At 41.3% G+C, this 13,494-nt stretch overlaps 1 pseudogene; it reads right to left on the reverse strand.

The window, feature by feature from the left end:
• Positions 1 to 2,722: 2,722 nt before the first annotated feature.
• On the reverse strand, positions 2,723 to 3,054 carry LOC103077702 (anaphase-promoting complex subunit 16 pseudogene; annotated as a pseudogene).
• Positions 3,055 to 13,494: the final 10,440 nt, after the last annotated feature.

A 13,494-nucleotide genomic window follows, 5' to 3' on the forward strand; every position in this document is an offset into this window, starting at 1 on the left:
TCTTTCCCCCCACCCTCACTATGCTCCAGGCATGTCAGTCTTTTAGCTGCTTATTTATGGCTGTTCTTTCCTGCTTTTAAACCTTTGCCCACGTTGTTCTCTCTGCCTGGAAAATGCCTTTCCCTCTACTTGTCATCTGATTTGATATTCAGATATCACTTTAAATATCACTTCCTTAGCAAAGCCTTCCATGAATTCTCTATCTAAATTAGGTTGCCCTTGTTATATCTCTTACCGCACCTGTTTTTTCTCTTTAGATTAATTACCAGAATTTGTATAATATAATATAATATAATATAATATAATATAATATAATATAATATAATAATTATTTTGAGCGCATACTAGGAGCCAGACACTAGGCTAATTCTAAGCACTAGGGATACAACAGTGAAAAGGCAATTATTCCTGACCTCATGGAACTTATGGTCTAGTAAGGGAGAAAGTTGGAAAACAAATAAACATATAAGATCACGGCAAGTAAACATATAAATGTGATGAAGAACAGTAAAGCAAGAAGAATATAGCGTGACTTATTTTAGGGCCATTTCAGATTATGTGGCAAGGACAGGTCTCTTCAATGATGTGATATTTAAGCTGAATAAACTCAGAGGAAGAATATTCCAGGCAGAGAGAACAACAAGTGCAGAGCGAGAAAGCTGGAGCTGAAGGATCTGGGGGAGAGATGTGTATCTACAGATAGGAAAATGGCTAAATGAATTATATATTAGAATCTCAAGTAGCTATTAATATTACATACCTATTTAATTTTGTTCATTATTTTAACATATACAAGGCCTTTTCCCGACCAGAGTATGCATCTCTGTATTCTTTTGTGTGTGTGTGTAGCTGTATTTTTTTTTTTTAATCTGGAATTTAGTTTGATGTGAAGTGAAACTCTACCTTGAGCATTTTTCCAAATTCTTATTTTTTTATGTATTAAGTTTTTGTATATACTAGGATATACTTTGAGATTTTGGTCCATTCGTCTGACTGTTGTGTTTTAGGTTAGTGTTTCACTGCTTTTTTTTTTCTTCTACTTTATTATTACAAGTTTCCCAAAAAAAAGAAAAAGAAAAAGAAAAGAATTATATATATATGAATTATATATATCATTGCCTTGATTCAACAATCATTGCCATATTTTCTTTATGAGACTATCTTTTAAATTTCTTTACCACTTCAAAATAAGTTGCAGACATCATAATGTCTCTTCCTAAATACTTCATACACACCTCCTAAGAACACTTCCTACACAACCATTATCACACCTAAGTTAATTAACAAAAATTCCTTAATGCCATGTAATATCTTGTCTTGCTTTTTTATAGCTAGTGTTTTGAGCCAGTACTGAATCAGAATTCTTGTGTGTATCACATTGTTGTAATTTTTAAAGTTCTATCCTCATTATTCTTTATGGTGAAAAAAAAAAAGTCCTAACAACTCTTATTTTTTTTTCTGAGGCAAAATTTGCATACAATTTAATAAATGATTCTCCTAACTGTGCAGTGTGGACCCTGTGGTCCCATGAGGAGCAACAAAAGACACCTCTTAGCTTTCCAGGTTTTTCCTTTTCATGGTAAAAAACCTACTCAGATATTGATGATAAATTCATATACTTCTAAAAAGACAAATATCCCTGAGAGAAAGCAAATCTTCCATTTGCTTAGAAGAAATGGTTTTTAGATTCCCTTCTTATAAAAAGTAATTTGCCCTCTTTCCCCTATCCCAAATCCCTGAGGATTTGAAAGGATAAAGAAACCAGTTTGCAGCTCTTTCAAAGGATTTATTTGCTACAGAATTGCCTGAGCCCACCAACAAAATGAACTCAGGATTTCTGTGTTTAAAAGGATTTTGCTCACTGCTTTATTTTTACCAGAACTTCAACATTCAGAAAGCAATTCTTTTTGCCAGAATTTAGCATGCCTAGAGGAGGTTAGAAAAAGATAGAATCTATAGAATTAGATGTCTGAAAATAGGAAAAAAATCCCAAACATTAAAAAATTCCTACTTTGGACAGGTCCTGAGTTGAAATCACATTCATCTGCAAAAAGAATGGTTTTAGGTCAGAAATGCTGTATTTTATAACTCCAGATCTTGACCTTGGACTTGACTCGTGAGATTCTAGGAACTGCATGAATTGACAGGAGGGATGCCATTCCGTTGGCCAATTCTGGCATGTGTCCTGGCTTGTGACGTTTTATAAATCTCTCTTAAACCCAAACCTCCTGGTTCTGTGATGCCAATTGCCTAAATCTGACTCTCAGTACTTTTTAATTTAATTAAATTAATTAATTTATTTTTTTTGCGGTACGCGGGCCTCTCCCTGCTGTGGCCTCTCCCGCTGTGGAGCACAGGCTCCAGACGCGCAGGCTCAGCGGCCATGGCTCACGGGCGCAGCCGCTCCACTGCATGTGGGATCTTCCCAGACTGGTGCACGAACCCGTGTTCCCTGCATCGGCAGGCGGACGCTCAACCACTGCGCCACCAGGGAAGCCCTGATTCTCAGTACTTTTTTAAACAAATAAACAAAAAATTTCCATGTAAGATCACACATATAAGTATTTGTTGCTTGTGGATAGATACAGAGAAACCAAGTATGGATGTGAATTAACAATCCAGTGATGGAGCTGTGACTCTCTGGAAGGCTATGTAAGCTGTAAGAAAAGTTCCTCACTGGACCTGCACTTGCTGTGCCCCAGAGGTGACCGTCCAGGCAAGGTCAGCCTGAAGAGGGGGTGAACCCAAGCAGCTGCTGGATGGGTTTAAATCGCCACTATCTGCTTCCAGTTCTTCTACCAAATCAGCTAGTTTTTCCATCCGAGCAACTTACTGATCATGTTTCACCTGTTTAAGCGTAGATGCCACTTGATAGCTGAAAACGGATTCACAGAGGAATCTCTCAGAGCCACCTTCTAACATCTCTCCAGCTCCTTTGGGGTAGGTGAAAAGGGCTTTCAGTGGTGGGGCAAGGTCTGAGCCACTGAAACCAGATCCAGTGGCAGAACTTCCACTGGCCCCACCGGCTGAGGAGGATGATGAAGAGGCAGCCATTTCCTCTCTAGTAGATTTCTCACTTCACTCTGCGGCTTTGACAAGTTCCTCTACAGCCCCGCCCCCAAGGCCAACGGGAGGGGCCACGTCTACTGCTACGAGGGCGGCGGCCTGCTCCCTAACAATTCTTATTTATTACTGCAGATAAAATTTAGACCTATTGGTAAAGTGCCAAAAATTACTATTGGATTTTCATTAGACTTCAGTTAAACCTATATGTTATTTTGTGTAGAAGTGATCATTTTTACTATATTTAGGTTTTCCATACAGGATTGTCTTATGTCTCATTACTCTTGTTTCAATTTTAAAAATTTTTATTGGAGTATAGTTGTATGTCTCATTATTTATTGAAATATTATTCAATGTCTTAGTAAAGTTTTATGTTTTAATAATTTAAATCTTGAATATTTAGTGTTAAGATTATCCCTAGTATTTTATCATTTGCTATTATGAATGCAATTTTTTTCTCATTGTATTTTCTAAGTGATCACTGCTAATGTAAAGGAAAAGGTATTGAAACTCTTATTAGATGTCACTTATTAGTTCAAATTACTTTCAACTGATTATTTTGATTTTTATAAGTACTGTAGTAGTTTACAAGTAATGAAATTTGACTCCTCCTATCCAAAACTTAATGAAATTTCAAGCTTTAATACAAGGGCTATGGTTTCCAAAATAATATTAAATAAACATGTTGATTGTGGGCTTCCTTGCTTATTTCTAGATTTGTTTGATAATCATTTGTGGTGTTGACTCTTTTGACTGAACTTATACGTTTAATAGGAATGCTCCATATATATCATATTTACACATCATCTAAAGCTGAGTTCAAGGCAGCAACTACACAAAAGAGGACTAACTTGAATCAACATTAGATGTTTTCTTCTAGGCATAAGAATGTGGCAGTCTTTACTGAGTTGGGATAGTGACAAATGAAAACTGTATGTTCCTAAGGCACACTCATGTCACTTAACTCCATGGTAAAGTTCGGCTACTTTCCTTCTTTTAGGTTTCTAAATATGTAAGATCTCAACATAAAGTCTCTCAGTCAGGAGCTGTTTGACATCAGGCAGTTCAAATCAACCATGCAGACAGGAATTGGAACCTGTGCAGAAACTATCGGCCACAAGGAATTACTTCCCCAAATCACGGTTGTAACGAAGTTTAGGTATGCTGGCTTAACTTGCAAGAGCGTATCCATCAGGGTTCAAGCAGGAAAACAAATCACTCTGGGCCTTTCAACCAAAGAATCAAATGTTTACATTGGGCTTCCCTGGTGGTGCAGTGGTTAAGAATCCGCCTGCCAATGCAGGGGACACAGGTTCCAGCCCTGGTCCGGGAAGATCCCACATGCCGCAGAGCAACTAAGCCCATGTACCAAAACTACTGAGCCTGTGCTCTAGAGCCCACGAGCCACAACTACTGAGCCCAAGTGCCACAACTGTTGCAGCCCGCACACCTAGAGCCCATGCTCTGCAACAAGAGAAGCCACCGCAGTGAGAAGCCTGTGCACTGCAACGAAGAGTAGCCCCTGCTCGCCACAACTAGAGAAAGCCTGCATGCAGCAACAAAGACCCAACACAGCCTAAATAAATAAATAAATAAAATTAAATAAAAATTAAAAGAATCAAGTGTTTATAACACTGAAGAGGAAGGGGACTTACCTGGTGGCACAGTGGTTAAGAATCTGCCTGCCAATGCAGCGGACACGGGTTCAATCCCTGGTCCGGGAAGATCCCACATGCCGTGGAGCAACTAAGCCTGTGCGCCACAACTACTGAAGCTTGTGCACCCTACAGCCTGTGCGCCACAACTGCTGAGTCCACACAGCTCAACTACTGAAGCCCCCGTGCTCTAGGGCCCGCGTGCTGCGACTACTGAAGCCCGTGCACCTAGAGCCCGCGCTCTGCAAAGAGAAGCCACCGCAGTGAGAAGACCGTGCACTGCAATGAAGAGTAGCACCCGCTCGCCACAACTAGAGAAAGCCCACGCACAGCAATGAAGACCCAATGCAGCCAAAAATAAATAAATAAAATAAATAAATTTATTCTTTAAAAAAAGTCCTAGCAGATTAGAACATGACACAAAGTTGAGGAGCTGACACAGCCCTGTGGGAAGACAGGCAGGTGTACTGCTTCTGCTGACAGATGAAGTGCTTCTGGTGGCCTTTACTAATTGGTATAGAGAAAAAATAGTCTGCCCAGATTAATAGCAGTACACCAGTTGCAAGGGGCTATGTTAATCTGCTCCAGTAATCAGTGAAAGCAGATCCAGTTGGAATCCCTACCTGAATACATTTTCATAATCCATTATCAAGCTCTAAAATCATGTCCTGCACAGATCAAGCAGAAGAGTTGAAAGAGATATGAATCAGACTTATGCTCCTGGAAAAAAATGGAGTTAGATGTACTTTTACTTATTTCTCCTCCTAATTATAACTAAAATCCTTGGTTGAAATACTTAAAGCACCTATCATAAGACTCTGAAAGGTTGGGGAAAAGAAGGTGGCCTGGCCAGGCCCTTTGGGACTTGAAAACTGGTCCAGCAGTGAGCTTCGTGAGATTTTTATTTTGCCTCCTGTATATCCAGGCCTCAGTGCAAGGGAATCCTGCTCCCACTAGCCAAAGGAATGGGAAAACAGTGACTCTTCAGGACAAAACCCATACTACTCCAGGTAAACACCATGAAAAAAGCCACACGCATCCCCACTGTCAGTATTTCTGGCCAAGCCTGTGGGATGGAGCCCTGTTGACATTGCCCGGCCTGCACCAACACAAGCAGACGCAGCTATCCCCTAACCTGCCGCTACAGAGACTGTGAGGGGGTGCATTCTTGACTGTCGCTGCCCTACACTAAGTGAACAGCTGCAAAAAGGCAATGTGCTGCTTCTTCCCGACTAGTGACTGGGTGAGAATTAGACGAGAGAACTGGAAAGCAGGATTCTTTAAATCTGTGTATGAAGTCCTGCACATACCTTTGAGCAGACCATCCACGAGGCTGACCGTAATCAACACAGCAAACTGAACTATGTGTGGACTAGTGCCCAGGTTTCAGTTTGGCTTCTGGGTCACACCCAAGTAGGGCAGACCAGAAGAGCAATGCAAAGGCTTTGAAAATGAATTGACACTTGAAACATAGCCCACAAAAGTAGGCCAGGACATGCATTTTGAACCTAAACAGTTTGACTGCCTTCTAAAATGTAAGACCTAAATAGGAATCAGAGACTCATAATATTCAAAATGTCCTGCATACAATGCAAAATTACTCATCATATCAAGAACAAGGAAAATCCTCAACATGAATGAGAGCTATAAAGAGGAACTAAATGGAAATTTTAGAACTGAAAAATACCAATGAATAAATAAATAATAAATCAATGGCTGGGCTTGACAGCAGAATGGAAAAGACAGAAGAAAGAATCAGTGGAGTTGAATGTAGAGCAATAACAATTATCCAGTCTGAACAACAGAGAGAAAACGGAAAAAAAAAAAAAGAGCAGAGCCTCAGGGACACAGGAGACTCTAACAAAAGATCTAACTTTCATGTCATTGAAGTCCCAGAAGGAGAAGAAAAAAAGAGGGAAGGGCCACAGAAAGAAATAATGTCAGAAAATTTTCCAAATTTGGCAAAAAATACAAGCCTACATATTTAAGAAGCTTAGTACTATGGACTGAATTGTGCTCCCCATCCCCAAATTCATATGTTGAAGCCCTAACCCCAATGTGATTATATTTGGGGAGAGGGCTTTTAGGAGGTAATTAAAGTTAAATGAAGTCATAAGGGTGGGTTCCTAATCCATTAGGATTGGTGGCCTTATAAGAAGAGGAAGAGCTTTCTCTCTTTCTCTCTCTTCCTATTTCTCATTCTCCTTGTGCACACACCAAAGAAAGTCCAGGTAAGGACACAGCAGGAAGGGATCCATCTGCAATCCAGAAAGAGAGGCTTCACCAGAACTGAATTGGCTGGCACTTTGATCTTGGATTTTCCTGCCTCCAGAAATAAATTTCTGTTGTGTCTACCTCATTCATGGAATTTCAATGTGGCAGCTCAAGCTGTCTAAGACACCGAGAAAACCTCAAATAAGATAAACCCGAAGAAATCCATGCCAAGACACATCATAGTCAAACTTCTGAATACTAAAGACAAAGAAAAGTACTGAAAGAAGCAAAAGAGAAATGACATTTTATCTATAGGGGGAAAAATATTTGAATGATATGATTTCTCATCAGAAACCATGGAGGCCAGAAAGAAGTGGCACACATTTTTCAAGTGCTGAAAGAAAATAACTGTTGACCCAGAATATTATATCTTGTGAAAATATCTTTCAGGAATGAAGGAGAAATCAAGTCATTTTCAGATGAAAGAAAACTGAGAATTAGATGTCAGCCTTTAAAAAGAAAAGACTAAAAAAATAAATAAATAAATAAATAAAAGACTGAAGGAAGTTCCCTAAACAAAAAGAAAATGATAAAAGAAGCATTCTTGGAACATTAGAAGGGAAGAAGAAACAATGGAAAGAGCAAAAATATAGATAATGTCTTCCTTCTATGAATTCCCTCAATTTTTGTCTGAGAAAGTATCCTTCATTTGTTTTTTTTTTTTTTGGCTGTGTTGCTGCGTGCAGGCTTTCTCTAGTTGTGGAGAGTGCGGGCTTCTCATTGTGATGCCTTCTCTTGTGCAGAGCATGGGCTCTAGGTGCGTGGGCTTCAGCAGTTGCAGCATGTGGGCTCAGTAGTTGTGGCGCATGGGCTTAGTTGCTCCATGGCATGTGGGATCTTCCTGAACCAGGGCTTGAACCCATGTCCCCTGCATTGGCAGGCAGATACTTAACCACTCACTGCACCACCAGGGAAGTCCTATCTTTCACTTTTTAAAAAAAGTTATTTATTTATTTTGTTTATTTATTTTTGGCTGCATTGGATCTTCGTTGCTGCATGCAGGCTTTCCCTAGTTGGCATCGAGCAGGGGGTACTCTTCGTTGTGGTGCGTGGGCTTCTCGTTGTGGTGGCTTCTCTTGTTGCAGAGCACAGGCTCTAGGTGTGTGGGCATCAGTAGTTGTGGTACATGGGCTTAGTTGCTCTGTGGCATGTGGGATCTAAGTTCCCTGACCAGGGATTGAACCTGTGTCCCCTGCATTGGCTTTTTTTTGAAATTTATTTTATTTTTTATACAGCAGGTTCTTATTAGTTATCCACTTTTTACATATTAATGTATACATGTCAATCCCAATCTCCCAATTCATCCCTCCACCACCCCCACACCCCGCCACTTTCCCCCCTTGGTGTCTTTACATTTGTTCTCTACATCTGTGTCTCTATTTCTGCCCTGCAAACCGGTTCATCTGTACGATTTTGGCAGGTGGATTCTTAACCACTGCACCTCCAGGGAAGTCCCTATCCTTCACTTTTTTTTTTTTTAAATAAATTTATTTATTTATTTATTTTTGGCTGTGTTTGGTCTTCGTTTCTGTGTGAGGGCTTTCTCTAGTTGCGGCAAGTGGGGGCCACTCTTCATCACATCGCGGTGCGTGGGCCTCTCACTATCGTGGCCTCTCTTGTTGCGGAGCACAGGCTCCAGACGCACAGGCTCAGTAGTTATGGCTCATGGGTCCATGTGAGCCCGCAGCACGTGGGATCCTCCCAGACTAGGGCTCGAACCCGTGTCCCCTGCATTGGCAGGCAGACAACCACTGCGCCACCAGGGAAGTCCCTCTATCAGAACTTTTAACATGTTATTTTAACATAGTTACTTGAAATTCCTTGTAGAATCATTCTAACACCAGTATCACATGCAAGTTTGGTTCTGATGATTTTTGTCTCTTCAAACTGTTTTTTTCTTGACTTTTTGCATGCCTTGTAATTTTTGTTGAAAGCCCAATGTGCTGTATTGGGTATTAGGAACTGAGGTAAATAGGGCTTTAATATGAGATTTATGTTAATTTGGCTAGAGTTGGGCTGTGTTTAATATTGCCTGTTTAGTTCTTTTTATTGTAGCCCTGTTTATGTGGTGGTATATTGTGGAGGAGAGGAAGTGTTTCCTAATGTTCTAATTAAATATTAATGTTTTTGTGGGCCTACGTCTCGGACTGTGAACTTCCAAGTGTTTCTCCAGTGATAAAGCTCCCTCACTCCCACCCCTGCCCCATACATCTTTCCCTGGTTGCAGAGTTCCCAGTCTATTTCCTTGAAGCACTAAACCCTTTTGACTTTTTTTTTTCCCCATTATGTGAGACCAGAAGGCTGGAGGGGGATAGGGTGGAAGGAATTCCCTTCTCCAACTGGGATAAAGCTCTGGTAAAGTCCTTTGCTTTGCAGAGTAGGTCTTTGTCACAAAGAGGACTCTGGGCATATTTCACAGTGATCACTCATTCTCTTCCCCCACCACTGCTATGAGGAGATATTTCTTGGATCTTCACCCTAACTATGGTGGGGCTTCTGGGGCTAAAACCCAAGAAAGTGTGAGAGCCTCACTAAGACTGTAGTTCCCAGGAGTTTTAAATTAGTCTCTTTTAAATTAGTCCACACTTAGCATCCAGCAAGTCATCATAACCATTATGTGCTCCTACCTGTTTAGGGCTCCAGTGGCTTCTGCTCCAGGTAATCAGATCTTGGCTGTGATTCTTTGTATGAGCCTGTCTCATCAGATTTCAAGGTGGCATTTTGCCCTGCAATGTCAGTTTTCAGATGTGTGCAAAAGTTATTGATTTTTCATTTGTTTACCTTTTTCTTGGTGTAAGGACAGGAGTGATGACTTCCTTGCTCTTTTTTTTTGTTTGTTTGTTTTTCTTTGCGGTACGCAGGCCTCTCACTGATGTGGCCTCTCCCGTTGTGGAGCACAGGCTCCGGATGCGCAGGCTCAGCGGCTGTGGCTCACGGGCACAGCCGCTCTGCGGCATGTGGGATCCTCCCAGACCAGGGCACGAACCCGTGTCCCCTGCATCAGCAGGCTGACTCTCAACCACTGCGCCACCAGGGAAGCCCGACTTCCTTGCTCTTTACATAGTGGAACTGAAACCAGAAATCCCAAATCTCCATTTATATTCTAATCTTCATAACACCCCACTGTGATTTGTGGACTAGAGTTATTTGGTTTGGATCTGCAGAGTTTAGCATTATCTTAGAACAAATTTCTAATAACCCACCCAAAGTCTGGATATTTTCTTTTGTTGATATATTAGTCAGTGTTCTCTAGAGGAACAGAATCAATAGTATACATACACACTCTCTCTCTTTCTCTCCATGTATACACATGCACACACACACACACTATATATATATATATAGTCTCTCTCTCTCTCTCTCTCTCTCTCTCTCTGGAATTGGTTCATGAGATTACAGAGGCTGGTGAGTCCAAAATCTGTACTACCAGGCTTGCAGCCTGGAGACTTAGAGAAGAGCCAGTGCTGCAGTTCAAGTCCAAAGGCTATCAGGGTACAACTAATGTTGCAGTTCAAGTCCAAAGGCTGTCTACTGCATAATTCCCCCTTGCTCAGAGGAGATCCATCTTGTGTTCTAGTCAGGGCTTCAACTGATTAGTTTAGGCCCACCCACTTTATGGTGGGCAATCTGCCTTACTCAAAGTCAACTGATTTAAATCTTTAATCCAAAAACATTCTCACAGAAACATCCAGAATAATGTTTGACCTCATATCTGGGCACTGTGGCCCAGGCAAAATTGATATATAAGATTAACCATCACACTTGGTAAATGACCACAGGTATCTTTGGGGGAGTTTAGGAGGAAGATTTATAGTATATACTTATAGCAGGGCCATAAGATCTTTTCTCAGGGATTCTTTCTTAAGATTCCCATCATCTAAGATGCTCTGGGTCTATGAAACCAGCTAAAGTAAGAGAACTAGTTGAGCAACTGGGTCTCTCCATTTGGGTGACATATCAAATTTTGGTTCACCAGATTAAGTAAGATTTTCATGGGCTGCTCATTAATTAGTGAACATCAAAGATCCCTGTGGATCAAGCCTGATTACCTCTCTAACTCTGCTGTGCATTATAGCAACCTTACTCACTGTTCTCTGTTTTCTAGAGTTGCCACTGGCCTCTACCACTTTGGAACTCCATCATTACCATTGAAATCAGGGTGCCCATTTCAACAGTGGCATCTTCCACCATCATCTCACACGTGCAGACATAAAGTACAGAGCTTTTCAAGAATAATGCTGATCCTCTTGAACCAATGGATTTCTTTTGGTGAAGATATTGTCCTCTGTGTCTTACTGAGGAATACACTGAAAGGGTTGAAGAGTGTGTTGCACATGATGAATCCAAAACTCTTATCTCACCAAGTCTTTGATTTTTTTTCTTTTTTTCTTTCTTTTTTTTTCTTTTTTGGTCACATGGCTTGTAGGCTCTTAGTTCCCCAACCAGGGATTGAACCTGGGAACTCAGCAGTGAAAGCATGGATTCCTAACCACTGGACTACCAGGGAATTCCCTCTCACCAAGTCTTTGGATCCTTTCTTCTCTATTAAACCAAAAAAGTTCTAGTATCTTAACCTAATTTAATGAAGGCCATTATTGAGTCTGATTTCAGTCAACCAACTCAGCAGACCCTTAGAGCCACTCCTGACTTATTGAGTTAATACACTAAATCCAGAATCTCTAGTGTTGCAAACACACCAATCACTTCAATATTATATTCCTTCTTCCTTGGTTAGAACCCACTCCTACACAGGAATCCTCCAGTGCCACTGTACATTAGCAATGTCTTGCAATTATTTCCCTGTGTAAGCTTCTCCTCTGGTGTCAGACATCTTATTCACTTTCCTAGGGTATGCTGCAATCTGACTCTGGCTGTGGATCTAGAGGTAAAGAAGCATTGGCATACCTTTGCAAGATTAATTCTTTTTTTTGGCTGTGCCATGTGGCATGCGGGATCTTAGTTCCCCGACCAGGGATCGAACCCATGCCCCCTGCATTGGGAGTGTGGAGTCTTAACCACTGGACCACCAGGGGTCCCTGAAAGGTTAATTTTTCAGTGAAGCCATTACAGGCTCTTCAAGCAAGGGATGGCCAGCATGTCAGAGAGGGGAGAAGGGACTGCTTCAAGTGGCAAAGGGAACTCAGTGGGATTTGAGGATTCAAGATAATTAAGGGCTTCCCTGGTGGCGCAGTGGTTAAGAATCCGCCTGTCAATGCAGGGGACATGGGTTCGAGCCCTGGTCCGGGAAGATCCCACATGCCGCAGAGCAACTAAGCCCGTGCGCCACAACTACGGAGCCTGTGCTCCAGAGCCCGTGTGCCACAACTACTGAAGCCCACGTGCCTAGAGCCCATGCTCCGCAACAAGAGAAGCCACCACAATGAGAAGCCCACGTACCGCAACGAAGAGTAGCCCCCGCTTGCCGCAACTAGAGAAAGCCCGCGTGCAGCAACAAAGACCCAATGCAGCCAAAAATAAATAAATTTAAAAAAAAAAGATAATTCAACCCAAACTACGAAGATGTCCCCATTCCAAATCTTAGGGGTTTTTTTTTTTTTTTGGTTTTCTTATCCCATCTCCCCTTTTTTTGTTGTTTTTTACAGCTTTATTGGAGTATAATTGCTTTACAATGGTGTGTTAGTTTCTGCTCCATAACAAAGCGAATCAGCCATACATACACACATGTTCCCATATCTCTTCCCTCTTGCATCTCCCTCCCTCCCACCCTCCCTATCCCACCCCTCCAGGCTTTCACAAAGCACGGAGCTGATCTCCCTGTGCTATGCGGCTGCTTCCCACTAGCTATCTACCTTACGTTTGGTAGGGTTTTAAATTAATCCCAAGCTTTCACATATGAGTCCTAATAAAGCTGTGGATTCAACTTGTATTATAATTTGACAATCAGCTGGATCAAACATTGGGTCTGACTTGTAAATACCTTCTCCCTGCAGCTACAGAAGTTATAGAGCATTGAAGCTCTCTAGTTCTTTGAGCTGTCATTTTATTCGGTAAACTCTCCTGGGCATTCAAAAGTCACTAGCACTTTCTATAGTCCTTGTAGGCATCATTCCCACCAGAAGGGTCTAACCTAGCAACTATTTGGTCTAGCAAAGACCTTTCTTCAATAGGCAATTTATTCCCCACTGATAATTTAAGTAACTCTTTCCATTTCATGCCTAAGACTATTATGATCTCATTCTCTACTAGTGATAATGTTATCACTGTCTTCAAACAGATTTGGGTCAGACAGCTAATCCGTTTAAGCTTTAAGGTTACTATCTTAAAGCTACTTTTGGCCTCAGTTACAGTCTTTGTTAAGGTTTATTTAGGAAAACAAACAAAACACTCAAAATATTTCAAGCATAGCTGGATTAAAGTGCCAGGAATAGGTGCATCTAAAACCAGTGGAAGGACTGGAAGAGCAAGAGACAGGGTAGATAGAATACCACCATCTTCAGGTCAACCACTGAAGCTCTAGTCCAGGACAGTGAGAAATTCCTGC

The sequence above is a fragment of the Lipotes vexillifer genome, unplaced genomic scaffold (genome assembly GCF_000442215.2).
Source record: "Lipotes vexillifer unplaced genomic scaffold, Lipotes_vexillifer_v1.1 scaffold260, whole genome shotgun sequence".
NCBI classification, from domain to species: domain Eukaryota; kingdom Metazoa; phylum Chordata; class Mammalia; order Artiodactyla; family Lipotidae; genus Lipotes; species Lipotes vexillifer.